General features: G+C 43.5%; 1 protein-coding gene across 5 annotated transcripts in view; it reads right to left on the reverse strand.

Annotated features, from left to right (window-relative positions):
- Positions 1-14,489, reverse strand: part of FNDC3A (fibronectin type III domain containing 3A) — a 3,267,883-nt gene that overhangs the window by 2,087,818 nt on the left and 1,165,576 nt on the right. The gene's annotated exons all lie outside the window — the stretch shown is intronic.

Consider the following 14,489-nt stretch of genomic DNA (forward strand, 5'->3'; position numbering starts at 1 on the left):
GCAAAAGTCACAGCAATCAGTAAAACTGTTTTCCATGTTAAGAACTTTGAGTCAAGTCAGGTTAGCATGTTCAAAAGGAGTGTTTGCTTCTCTAACACAAAATCAAGATTCCAAGGAGGGGTCACCACTTTTCTTGGAGGCCTGTTATGCAAGGTTCCTTTGAAAAAGATTTTGACATGAAAATGCATTCAAAGGGAAGGATCCATGGGCAGACATGCTGAGATGGTTGATAAATTACCCTTTTGTATGAGGAAAAATGGCTACAAGATAACAACTAACACAAATACTGTAAAACCAGGGAATAACTAGTCCTGAAAGGGTCCTGGTTATGTTATTGGCACCAACTACAAAAACCTTTTTCATTTGCTAATATATGACTTTATAGTAGCAGGCTTTCTTACCTCCACTAGTACTTGCTGCACATCTTCAGTAAACAGGTGTCTAAAGGGAATAAGGACCCTATCATCGAGACAGTCAGCTGAAGTTGACTGTGGTCAGGATCTAGCAAACACCCTTGATCTTGTGAGTAGACACATTCTGTGAGGAAGCTTGTGGTAACCACCCCTAGCCATTTCCAAAAGAAAGGAGAACAACTGTTGCCTGGGCCAGAAGGGAGTTACCACAATGATCTTGGAGGATTTCTTTCTGAATCTTCAGAAGTACCCTGGACTTCAGTGGAAAGGGTGGAAAACCATACAGGAACATTCCTGATTAAGGAAAAAAAACATCCGTCATCCAGGCCTTCTTGCATGGAGTCCTGGAGCAGAATCTAGCCAGCTTGATTGTTCAGAGAGGAAGTAAACAGGTCTAACTCGAGGAACTTTCCACATATGTATCAAATCTTGGAAGACACCCTAATCTACTTTGCATTCATCAGGATCTACCCTTGTCCTGCTCAGCCTGCATGCCACACAATTTTGCTCTGACAGAATGCAGGATGCCTAGAAAGTGTGATTGTGCCAAGCTAACATGGCTACCCTGCAAAGGGGGTACAATCTGGTTCCTCCTTGCTTGTTGATGTGCCACATGACTGTAATATTGTCTGTAACAACTTAGTCATTCTGGCTTGATGATTGTCGTTGGATTTGGGGAGTTCGAGAATACTTTTTGGAATCCCCATGCCACTTCTTCATAAAGGTTCATAGGTTGGTACTAGGTTATCGGCCCTAGGGCCTAAACAAGCCTAGCCATAACAATTCCCTGGCTATTTCTTACCACACTATTTACTTCCCTGGACCCCGTCTAGCAGGGCGACGTGATCCCCAGGGTGAATTTCCCATCTCCCATCCAATCGTCAAGGTTCCTTTTGAAGAGGGCCAAAACAGCACTCTGCTTGACATGTATGGGCAGTCTATTCCAGAGTTTGGGGAGTCTCTGGGTCAGGAATCTATCCCTCCAGCATGTGTTGTTTATTGTGATGACAAGGTTTGGATCCCTGGAGCGTGTGGCTCTAAGGGACTGGGATTTCTTTAAGTGTAGTATGCCCAACAGCTCTGATTTTGACATGGCCTTGTATGTTAAGCAGAGATCGCCTCTAAGTAGACAATATGCGACAGAGTATAGCTGGAGTTTTTTAAGGCGGTCAGCAAAGGGCATCTGCTTTAGGCCTGTGATTCTTTTAGTGAGGTATTTCTGCGGCCTTTCCAGTTGTTACAAATGTCTTGAGAGGTACATACCAAATGGGGCATTGTATTCTATAATGGGTCTAATGAGGGATGAGTACAGTGGAACAATTACCTCCTTTTTTCTGGATGAAAAGCCCTTAGTGATGAAGTGTGCCACATAGAAGGATTTGCTGACAGTTATGGCTATGTGGTTATCAAAGGTGAGACCATTGTCCACCTGTGTCCCTAAATCTCTTATCACACTTTGTGTTTAGTGTACTGCCACCTGTGTGGTAATTCACGGGTACACGTTTTCCCAAAAGGGATAACTATACATTTCTTGGCATTGAGCGTGAGTCCATGGCTCTGGCACCAAGCATCTGTTTCTGTAAGGCCCTTTTGTAGAGTAGCCACATCATTTGGGGATTCAATAATGGCTCCCAGTTTGCAGTCATCTGCGAACTTTGTTAGCCAAAGTCCCTTAGTGTTGGCCTGTACTTCAGAGAAGTAGATGCCAAACAAGAGCGGTCCCAGGACTGAACCTTGCGGTACTCCACTTGTCTGGAGCTGGATTTGGAGTTGGCTACTTTTACAGTGAGGGTTCTGTCAGTAAGCCAGTTGGCAACCCATTGGGTGATGTAGGGATTAATGCCCAGCTTAAGAAGTTTATCTATGATTCCAGAGTGGGGGATGGTGTCAAAGGCCTTGGCGAGGTCTAGATAGGCTGTGTGGACCACATTACCCTCGTCCACATCTCTGGAGACTGATTCAAAGAAGTCAATCAGGCTCAGGAGACAAGATTGGCCCTTCATGAACGCAAACTGGCTGGGGTCCAGTGTTTGAAGGTTGCCAATGTCTTTGTTTTTAAGTTCCATGAAAATATACTCCATGGCCTTGCAGATCAGGCTAGTCAGACTGATGGGATGGTAGTTCCCGGGATCCAAGGTGGATCCCCCCTTGTGGAGTGGGATAACTGTAGCTGCAGGCCACTCAGTGGGCATGAAGCCTGAGGTGAGGCTATGATTAAACATGACACTTAGGTGAGGTACCAGTTCATTTTGTAGTTCATGTAGTACACCGCCCGGGATGTCATCTGGTCCCATGGATGCGGTCTGTATTCTTAGCTTTGTAGAGTGCGATTTTTACCTATGTGGCCATTATTACCAGAACTTGGCAATCTTCCAGTATTGAGATGGGCCGTTTAGGGGGTGAAGTTGGCACTGAATCGATCTGCCAGGATATTAGCAATATCCTTGGGATCAGTATATTTAATGCGATTCTGTTGTAGCTCAGAGTAGATCTGAGCATTGTCATTTAGATTCTTGACATAGTTATAGAATGCCTTGTGACTGTCTTTGTAATCTTTGGCAATTTTATTTTCGTAACTAGCTTTGGAGGATTTTATAAGGGATCTTAGCTTCTTACTGAGGCTGGTAAGGGAGTTTTTTGCATCCTGGGATTTTCCTCTTTTCTGCAACAGTTTCTTCCTTTTGTTGTAAAGTTTGTTTATGGCAGGGGACCACCAGATTGGCTTCCTTTTTTTGGAGGAGAGCATCTTGGTTCTATTTGGGATGGCACGATTCATGCACGAGTGGATGTGCTTGTACAGTGCCTTAGTGTAGGATTCAGCAGTCGAACTTTCAAGTCCCGTCTGCATGGGTATCATGAAGTTTGTCACTTCTGACTTGAGTAGCATGAAGTTGGCTTTGGAGAAGTTTTTTATGGAGGTTTCGTTACTGGGGGTGGGGGGGAGGGGTGGGATGTGGATATTAAGGGTGATTAGCTTATGGTCAGACCTGACCAACGAGGGGGTGACCATAGGTGTGGATCATCGATTTCCATGTTAGTAATGACCAGGTCTAGGATATTGGAGCCCCTGTTGGGACTATGGATTAGCTGATCCAGGGTGTTGGAATTTATGAATTCCAAGAAATGTTTGGCAAGGGTGTTGGTACATGAGTAGTTTTCCCAGTTAATGGCAGGGTAGTTAAAATAACCCAGTATTAGGGTGTTTGGTTCTATCTTAATATTTTCCAGTATGTTTAGAAAGGTGTAGTGAGAATCTTGGGGCATGGTGGGGGATCTGTAGCAAGCTACAATTTGGATTGCAGTCTTACCTAGTGTTAGTTGCACCTGGAGAATTTCAGACGCATTGCGTTTGGCAACTAGCCTGGTGGTGTGAATATCCTTGGTGAATATGGACACTCGTCAACCTTTAGTGTTTCGGTCCTGGTTTGGGGGCCGAAAAGTGTGGTAAGAGTTGTAACCTGGTACTGCAGGGGTGCTGTCTGGAGCATTGAACCAGGTCTCAGTTACTGAACAGACATCAATGTTCTCCATTTTTAGGAGTGCTTCAAGAGAGTGCATTTTGAGGTTTAGACTTCTAGCACTGAGTAGCATTACCCTAAGATTTTGCATGCTTGTACCTGTTATGGTGGTGGTTTTGTCTTTGAACTTTGCCTAAAAAAGGCACTATAAGGGGGCAAGAGCCTTAGCCAGTAACCTGAATCCCAGGGGCGACAGGTGCAGACAATCACTGGCAAAGCATTGTGGCCTGTTGATCATGTCGTCCCAGGCAGACAGATACTGGATCCCCTTTGAATGACACCAGAAGCTTAGCCAATTGTTGACGTCGGTCATTTTGTCCTTATATTATGGTATCATTTCTGGGCAAAGGCAGAATGCTACTCAGAGCTAGGGTCATATCTGCCTGGGCCACATTATCAGAGAGCTCTTCCATGTCTCTTTTCATGTAGTCCAGGGAGGTACGTCTCAGGTCATTCACTCCAACATGGACAATGAAAGAGTCATATTTGTACTTGCTGTGGAGTGACTTGAGTGCATGCGTTATGTGGTGGCTCCTGACACCCAACAGGCAGTTGACTGTAATTTTCTCCTTGTTCATCCTGGTGAGTGGGACATCAGTTTGCCTGACTACAGAGTCACCTATGACTAAAGTGTTATGTACGTTGTCTTGCCTTAGGGGTTGTTGCTGGGTGGCACACTGGTGTTGTGAGCTTGTGACACTTCGGTTGTGATTGGTGTTTGTTTGTGTTTCAGCTTCAGAGGCCCTTGTTGCTTGGACAGATTGCAGCTAAGGGCCTCCACATATGTGGAGTTAGTGTTGCTATGTGTGGGTGTTGGTGGTATGGGTTTAGAAGGGCTATGTGTTGCTTGAGGTGTAGTGTGGGTGTTAACCTTCTCCTCTTGACTGTCTAGCACAAACTTGGTGGAGAGAGCTTTGCTTCCAGTTTGGCTATGCAAGTGCATCTCTCACAGGTGGTAGGAGGAGAGGGTTGTCTGTGTACATGAGGCAATTGCTGCATTGCCCCATTATGCCCAGATTCACCAGGTGGACAGGAGAAATCACCAGAAGCTGACCCTTGGACATGCCTCGTTTGGTGCTTTTTTTTGTAAAGTACAGGAGCTATTTTCCCTTACCTTAGCAAGGTAATTTGCAATGATAGGCTGTTTAGTGCCTACGATTAATTTCTCCTTATTAACAAGGAGAGTTGAGTGCTTGTATCAGTTTAAGGCTTCCTAGTGCTTTCCAGCTGGTATTAGAGCAAGTGCTACTCACAGGGATCCTTAAAGGTAAGATGAAAAAAATGCACACTGCAGTCTGCACTAGAGAAAAGAAGTTAGATGTTAAAGTGGGTAACTTAAGTTTTTAGTGGAGAGTCACTATTTTTAAAACAGCAAGATAGATTGAATGATTGAAACATTTGTTTACTTCCATTTTGTTAAGACTGTTTATTTTGTTTCTAGCCAAGACTGTTTGGGAGGGTAAAGAATCCCTTAGAAAATTTGGAAATTTTGAAAAGGAGGGCTGAAAAATCTTAAGTCACTATTTTTAAAACAGCAAGATAGATTGAAAGATTGAAACATTTGTTTACTTCCATTTTGATAAGACTGTTTATTTTATTTCTAGCCAAAACTGTTTGGGAGGGTAAAGAATCCCTAAAAATGTAAGAGATTCCCTGCATCAACTTACCCCTCACATCATACTTTTTATCATATATGCAGCAGAGGGGCCAAAAGCTAAATCTCTATTCAAAGTAGAATTAGAATTTAGAAATCTCATTTTAACATCATGTGGGAGGTTCTAAGAAAACAGACAGGCAAACCTCTACAAAAAAGTACCAGTGGCCAAAGCCCTAGAAGAAGTATCAAATGAGTCATGCATACACTGTAAACAATGATGACAGGGACTTTGACAACAAAAGAAACAAAATTATTTAAAGCAGACTTTCCCCACACAAAGAAATTACAAACAAAACACTCCTCATAATTTCAGCAAGCCTAACAATTCAAAATTCTGAAAATCAAAGTTGCAGAAGCACAGACTTTTTTCTCATACCGATCAATAATTTTCCCATCCTTAGAAAGAATAGGATTGGAACTAATTAAATGCTTATCAACAGTGGAATCAACTAGGGCTATACCTGTTGCGTCAGGTTTGGGAATAGTGTATAAAAACTTAAAAGACTGATGAACTTTATACATTCTATCTATCTTTTTAGGGACAGCTGACTGACCATCATGAAAACTTCAGGCAGTAACACAGATAACCTGGTAGGGACACCTCTGAGAAAGGCTGTAGAGGTAAGATGCAGCCCTGGTTGAATGAGGTCTTATCCCCTGTGGGATAGGTTTTCCATGGTGCTTATAGCAGAAATGAATGCAATGGCCTATCCATTTAGAAACAGTTTGCTTCAAAATGGCCTTCCCCTCTGCCCCTGCAGCAAACGCCACCAGCAGCTGTTCAGATTTCCTGAGAGGTTTAGTCCTGTCCAAGTAAAATCTAAGTTGTCTGTGCACATCTAAGGAGTGCAGTATCCGTTCCCCTTTATTCTGTGGATTAGAAAAGAAGGTTGGCAAATTAATGGACTGATTAAGAGCCACAGTGGATACTACCTTGGGCAGGAAGGAGGGATTGGTCCTGAGGGACACCCTGCCTGCATGGCAGATGTTGAAAGACTCCACTGCCATAAGGGCCTGTAATTCAGACACCCTTCTTGCTGAAGTAATGACTAAAAGGAAGACCGTCTTCCAAGAAAGGAATTTCAACTCTGCATTTGCAGCTGGCTCAAAAGGAGGTAGAGTATGTTTTTCCAATATAAAGTTACGGTCCCAGGCAGGAGTAGGGGCTCTCCTGGGTGGTCTTAAGTTTTTGGCTCCTCTGAAGAACTGCTTCAACAGTGGATGAGAGAAGAGGGGTGGTTCTGTGTTGTAATGAGATGAAATGGCTGAGGCATGAATTTTGATGGAGGAAAAAGAAAGGCCCTTGTGAAGCATCTCAGTTAAGTACTGAAGAATCTGAGGTAAATTGGGCGCTGCTGTGCTCATTCCCAGAGTTTGGTTCCAGGAACAAAATCTTTTCCATTTTTCAGCATAAGATTTTCTAGTGCTAGGCCTCCTTGCCTCCAGAATGACATCCAACACTTGTTTACTGAGGGATGGTAATGGAGAGATCAGGTAATTAGCCAGGCTGCCAGGTTCAGGGTTTGGAGCTGAGGGTGCAAAATCTGGCCCTTCTGCTGGGACAGCAGGGTAGGGGTCTGAGGCAGGTGTCATGGTGCCAGCAGTGACACACTGCGCAAGAGGGGGTACCCAGTGTTGGTGTGGCCAGTCTGGTGCAATCAGTATTGTCCTTGGTTTGTCCTGTTTGATCTTTAGTAGTACCTTGGAGAGGAGAGGCAGAGGAGGAAAGGCATAAACTGATAGATTTTTCCAGTTGAAGGACAGGGCATCCACTTTCCAAGCTTGTTTGTGGGGAGTCCTTGTGCAGAATTTGTCCAATTGGTAGTTCTGGGGAGAGGCAAACAGGTCTATCTCTGGGCTCACCCATTTGTTTATCAACATGTTGAATGTCCTTGTTTCCAGTTTCCACTCATGTGGGTCCATGAGATTTCTGCTTAGATCGTCTGCCAGTGTATTTATTTTTCCTGGCAGGAATTGAACCTGTAGGTGCATTTGGTAGCTCAAGGCTGTGTTCCACAGAGCCATGGCTAGTCTGCAGAGAGGGTATGAGTGGGTTCCCCCCTGCTTGTTTATGTATGCATAACAGTGGTGTTGTCCGTCTTTACCATTAACTGTCCTGGAAAAATGTGGTCCTTGATGGCTGTCAGAGCATTTTGTACAGCTAACATTTCTTTTTGATTGATATGCAGGTGCATTTGACTTGGGTTCCATTTGCCCTGAATGCACCTCCCTGCCAAGTGAGCCCCCCATGCATAGGCTGATGCATCTGTTAGGGTTTGGGCAGCAGGAGGTAGAGTGAATGGCAGTCTCTTGTTTTGGTGGCAGGCCTCTGCCCACCAAAGGAACTCTTAACTGTAGGCAAGGTATGATAGGAATCATTGCTTCTAGATCCTGAGAATGTTGACACTACAGGCTTTTTAGATACCATTGCAGTTTCCTCATATGCAGTCTTGCATATGGAATTAGGAGAATGCAGGAGGCCATGAACACCAAGGCTTGCAGTATTTGTCTTGCAGATAGCAGGGTCTTTGTGGCCATTAATTTGAACTAAGCTGTCAAATGAACTTGTTTCTCTGGGGTGAGGAGAGCCATCTGGGAAGTTGTGTTCAAGCTTGCTCCCAGGAATAAAATTTGTTGGCAGGGTACCAGATGTGATTTATTTTCGTTTACAGTGTACCCCAAAGAAGTTAGCACTTTTTGTACAAACGCCAGATGATTCAATAGTTATGTCCTGGCTTTCTGCATGAATTAGACAATCGTCCAGGTATGGGTATATTTGAATATTTCTTTGCCTGCAAAATGCAATGACTGGAGCTAGGCACTTTGTGAATACCCTGGGTGCAGTAGATAAGCCAAAGGGCAGTACAGAGAACTGATAGTGCATGAAGCCTGCTTTGAAGCATAGGCATCTTCTGCAAGATTCTCTGATTCGGATGTGCAGGTAGGCTTCCTTTAAATCCAGTGTTGCCAACCAGGCATCCTTGCCCAAGCATAGGAAGCAACTGGTGAAGAGTTAGCATCTTGAATTTTAGGATCACCAAAAAAGTGTTTAGGATAGAGAGATCCAGGATAGGACGCCAGTTGTCTTTTCTGGGCACCAGAAAAAGTCTTGAGTAGAAACCTTGTCCTTTCCTCTTCTGGGACAGCTTGAATAGCCCTTATACTTAAGAGAGAGAGAACTTGCTTTTGAGCCTCTGCCCACTGATTTAGGGGTAAATCTGGCCAACCGTTTGGAGTTGGTAAAGTGTGGAAGTGGAATCTGTATCCTTGGGAAACTATATGTAAAACCCATTTGTCCTGGGTAATGAGTTCCCAATTTTTTGCCTGCAGAGCAATCTTTCCCCCTAAAGGAACAGTCAGTTGAGAAGGGCTTGGAAGTTTTAAAGTTAAGTCATTGAGACAGTTTACCATAAGGGGGGGTCTTACTACTCCCTGCTTTGGAAATGGGAGCCCCCCACTGCTTAGTCTTGTGCGTACCTTGGGACTGAAACCTGGGTGTTCTGCTGGTTCTGGGTTTGGACTGAGAAGGCCTGGAAGAGGCAGGAAAGACCAATTCTTAGGCCAATGCCTACTAAATCTTGGAGGCTGCACTTGCAGGAAATCTTTAACAGTTTGCATAGATTTAGCTTTTTCTTCCATATTTTTAAGTACTACTACTGCTTTGTTGCCAAACAGGAGGTCCTGGTTTAAGGGAGCATCCAACAATTTAGCTTTAACATGATCTGGCAAAGATTGCTCCTTAAGCCAAGCATGCCTTCTAAGTACAGACCCAGAAACAGCAGCCCTGCAAGATGCTTCTAGTGAATCAAAACCACATTGCAAAGTATGTTTTCCAACTTGTTCAGCAGAAAGCATTAAATCCTGTAAATCCTTATTTTCAGCACAGTCAGGAATCAACATCATTTTTTGTTTAAACAATCCCATAATATGCTGCTGATACTTTAACATATGAACCTGGCAATTTAAGGCCCTAATAGCCAAGGTTGCAAAAGTGTATACCTTCTTACCCCATCTATCCAGAGCCCTGGAATCTCTATTCGAGGGGGTAGGATTTTTGGCAGTAGTAGCCTTTATACCCTTGGGTCCCTGTGAAATGGTCTCGGGATCTGCAGTAGGATTTTTGAAGGGGAACTTGTGAGAGTCAGGAACCCTGTAATATCTATCTATCTGTATCTATCAGGAGGTAAGGAGTCAGGGGCCAAGCTAGACTCTGAAAAGGCATCATCAACAATATCCAGTACAGGGGGATAGCTAGAGGCCTGTGTTAAGGCAGGAGTAAGAAATCCCTAAGCCTCTTTTTAGAATCGTAATCCTGGCTTTCCCAGCAAAAATGCTCCCTAAGAGTATGCAAGGTTTTACCAAAAGAGAAATCCTCTGGAGGGGAAGCAGAGGGGATAGAGTCCTCTGCATCAGAATTCTCATAGGTAGATAAGGGTAAATCCTAGTCATCAGAAGAAATAAGAAGTTATGTTCTTACTATAACGTTCCATGTTAGTTGTCTTCTTCTCGCCTTCTTTCTTGCTGGATGGGTTCGGAGCCGATCCTCGGCTCCGACTCGGCCTATACTATAGCTCGAGAGCTATTTTTACCGGCTCGAGGCAGCCCTATAACCCACAATACCATGCGCTAACTCCCCATATCTCGTTTGGAAGCTAAGACATAGTATAAATATATTATTATAATCCTCATTTGCAAGTACGGACTCCCTCCAAGGGTATGGGGAAACTGTATCATGTTGTATCTCCAGAAATGGAAGGACTCAGAGACCTCAAGTCTGTCCAGGCTAGGGGGTAGGAGGGAGGGACGCAAGAAAGAAGGCGAGAAAAAGACAACTAACATGGAACGTTATGGTAAGAACATAACTTCTTAATGTTAAGTTGTCATTCTCGCCTTCATTCTTGCTGGATGGGACAGCGTCCCTAGCACCTTAGTCCTGGGTGGCTCAATGGAACAGACTCCCGAGTACAGTGGAACCAAAATCAGCTCTATTTCTGGAGGCTAGATCAAGCTTGTAATGGGCAATAAAGGTATGTTTGGACGCCCATGTAGCTGCTGCACAAATGGCATCTAGTGGTAACCTTGCTTGAAAAGCCGTTGAAGTTGATAGTGCCCTGGTTGAATGAGCTTTAGGCCGAGAGGGTAGTTGCCTATGTCTCAACTCATAGATCAAGGTAGTAATAGATGTCAGCCATCTGGAAAGAGTAACCTTCGATACTGGAAGCCCTTTCTTGCCTGCAGCATAAGAGAGGAAGAGCTGGTCTGATTTTCTGAATTGTTTTGTCCTGTCTAGGTAATACCGTAATTGGCCATGAACATCTAATGAATGTAATTTTTGTTCAGCCCTGTTGGTATAGTCTGGGAAAAAGACGGGCAAATCAATGGAGTGGTTTAGATTTGCTTCCAATAACACTTTTGGTAGAAATACAAAAAAGTGTAAAACAGAAACAGGTTGTCTCACCACGATACAAATAGATACAAACTCCTGAAAAATCAGTGGAAAAACATCTTTATTTGACTTAAAACAAGATGAGCGCTTTCGCGTAGACACCTCTACGCTTCATCAGATAAACTAACATAAAAAACATCCAGTTTAAATACTATCAAAAGGCGGGAAGTTTATGCAATTATAATAGTTGTTATTCAATTAGTAACAATTGATGTAGCAATTAACTTAGAACTTCACTGCTCTGGTTTAAAAACATGTAAAAAATTAACTCATAAAAAGCGTTGTTCAACCAAAATAAAAGGCTTTCATCGGTCGTGAACCCAACCATTGACATCAAACCATATGTCATCAAACCTTATGTCATGTGATTGTAAACAAAAATATATGAACAAATTCTTGTTCATTCATAAGAAGAAAGATGCTTTAAGACAAAGCTGCACATCGTATGCTCCTAATAATGCAGACATCATACGTCATAAATCTGAAAAAGCCATATTAATCATTCATTCATAAAAAGAAACGACAATTAAAAATGACGCTTAAAAATAAAACTGCACGTCCTATAGTACTACTAATACAAATAGAGTTCGGCATGGGTCTAAAAAACCATGCTAATCACTACATGAAGCTACAACATTCAAAGGCTTTAAACTAACCACTCTGGAGTAAATAAATCTAATAATGATGTCACAGGAACAAACAATCGGCGACCTAAATGCTTGTGTTGTAAATAGCGTGCTCGGGTCATCATTCCTGAAGATGAGACAAATTGTTAAATATCCTGACACATTGCTAAAAAAATTCATATAGATAAAAATATCGCTGTATGTCTGTCGACTAAGACTACTCATTACAAAAATTGTAAATGAATAACTATGCGGCTAACCTGGTTTGGAAATAAAAAAATGTAAGAATCTGTGAAAATCTACAGATATGGAATACCTAAAAGTGTGTGTATAATGATTAATTTATATGCAGCTTTAGAATCAAATGTCAAAAAATGCAACCAATATATGGAAGTATATACTGATAATCACCCAAAAAAGGCAACCCTATTGTGAAATCAGTGACAGCCTAGGGGGTAGGAGGGAGGGACGCAAGAAAGAAGGCGAGAAGAAGACAACTAACATGGAACGTTATGGTAACAACATAACTTCTTAATGTTAAGTTGTCATTCTCGCCTTCATTCTTGCTGGATGGGACAGCGTCCCTAGCACCTTAGTCCTGGGTGGCTCAATGGAACAGACTCCTGAGTACAGTGGAACCAAAATCAGCTCTATTTCTAGAGGCTAGATCAAGCTTGTAATGGGCAATAAAGGTATGTTTGGGCGCCCATGTAGCTGCTGCACAAATGGCATCTAGTGGTAACCTTGCTTGAAAAGCCGTTGAAGTTGATAGTGCCCTGGTTGAATGAGCTTTAGGCCGAGAGGGTAGTTGCCTGTGTCTCAACTCATAGATCAAGGTAATAATAGATGTCAGCCATCTGGAAAGAGTAACTTTCGATACTGGAAGCCCTTTCTTGCCTGCAGCATAAGAGAGGAAGAGCTGGTCTGATTTTCTGAATTGTTTTGTCCTGTCTAGGTAATACCGTAATTGGCGATGAACATCTAATGAATGTAATTTTTGTTCAGCCCTGTTGGTATAGTCTGGGAAAAAGACGGGCAAATCAATGGAGTGGTTTAGATTTGCTTCCAATAACACTTTTGGTAGAAAGGAAGGGTTTGTTCTGAGAGTTACCCTATCTTTATGAAAAATCAAATAGGGAGGACGGACAGACAAGGCTTGAAGTTCCGATACCCTTCTGGCAGATGTTATAGCTACAAAAAACAGCGTTTTCCAAGAAAGAAGTTTGAGGGAGCAAGAAGCTGCCGGTTCAAAAGGGGGTAGAATTAGTGAAGTTAGAACTAAATTCAAATCCCATTGTGGAGGTGGATCGTTAACTGGAGGTCTGAGTAATAAAATGCCCTTGAGAAAGGCTTAACAGAGTTTGTGGGACATAATATTTGCTTCTGAGAGTCCAACATGAAAATTAGCAATGGCCGCTAATTGTACCCTGATAGTGGCCGATGATGACCCCGAATGAAAAAGCTCTGCCAGGAAGTCTAGAACCTCATGAATGGGAGCATGGGAAGGATCTAAGGATCTAGTTTGTGCCCAGTGTGTAAAACACTTCCATTTACTCACATAAGTCTTCCTAGTATTGGACTTATGGGAAGCCAGAATGATATCACGAACAGGAGGAGAAATAAGGGGAAGCCTGGCTATGGCTGGAAGTGGAGCAACCAAGCTGTGAGGTTGATCGAATGTAGAGACTGATGCAGCTTGCCCGTGAGGTGGGTCAACAGATCCGGAAGGGGTTCCAGATGCCAAGGCTGATCCAGTAGGTATTTGTGCAGGAACGGAAACCAAACTTGTCGAGGCCAAAATGGGGCAATGAGGACCATTTTGGATCTCAATGCGGTTGCTTTCTGAATTAATTGCGAAATCAATGGAAAGGGAGGAAAGGCATAAAGAAGACCCCGGGGCCAAACGTGAACAAGAGCGTCTCTGAGGGGCTGGCCTGGTAGAGGGAAAAGTGTGAAGAAGTCGAGGCACTTGCTGTTTTGCGGAGTTGCGAAAAGGTCGCAGCAAGGCTGGCCCCACTTCCGAAAAATTCCGTCTACTACTGCTTGATTTAGAGACCACTCGTGAGGCATGAGGATAGTTCTGCTCAATCTGTCTGCTATGATGTTGGACTTCCCGGGGATGTGCGTTGCTATCAAACACCGTTGAGATGAAATCGCCCATTGCCAAAGTCTGAGTGCTTCTCGACAGAGAGGGTAGGACTTTGTTCCGCCCTGCTTGTTTATATACCACACAACAGACATATTGTCCATTTGAATTGCTATAGTCCCCGTGGGAAGAGAGCTCTGAAGGGCCTGCAATGTCAAAAGCACTGCCCTCATCTCCAGGACATTTATGTGCAGGTGGCATTCTGACTGTTGCCAAGTGCCCTGGACCGTCCTGCCCTGATAATGCCCCCCCCCCCACCCAATCAGGGAGGCATCCATTGTGACAGTGGCAACTGGAGGGGGGAGAACAAAAGGTCTGCCCTGAAAAAGCTGAGGGGAAACCATCCACCAGGAGAGATGTTTCTTGCAAGATGGTGTTATCAAAATGTTGTGGGTCATTGGCAGCTGCTGAAAGGACCACTGAGAAAACAGCATCCACTGAAGGAGTTTCATGTGGAAGCGAGCTAATGGAAGTAGAAGAATTGCCGCCGCCATGAAGCCCAACACTTTCAATACTAGCTTGACTTGGACTCTGCTGGGCTGAAACAGGAGCTGAACATTCTGCCTTATGTCTGTCACTCTCTGAGGAGGTAATGTTGCAGACATTTCTGTGGTGTTTAATACGGCGCCTATAAAGTTTATACATTGACAAGGCGACTAGGAGGACTTTGCAAAATTTATAGA

The sequence above is a fragment of the Protopterus annectens genome, chromosome 5.part1 (assembly GCF_019279795.1).
Source record: "Protopterus annectens isolate FY-2018-M chromosome 5.part1, PAN1.0, whole genome shotgun sequence".
NCBI lineage: Eukaryota > Metazoa > Chordata > Ceratodontiformes > Protopteridae > Protopterus > Protopterus annectens.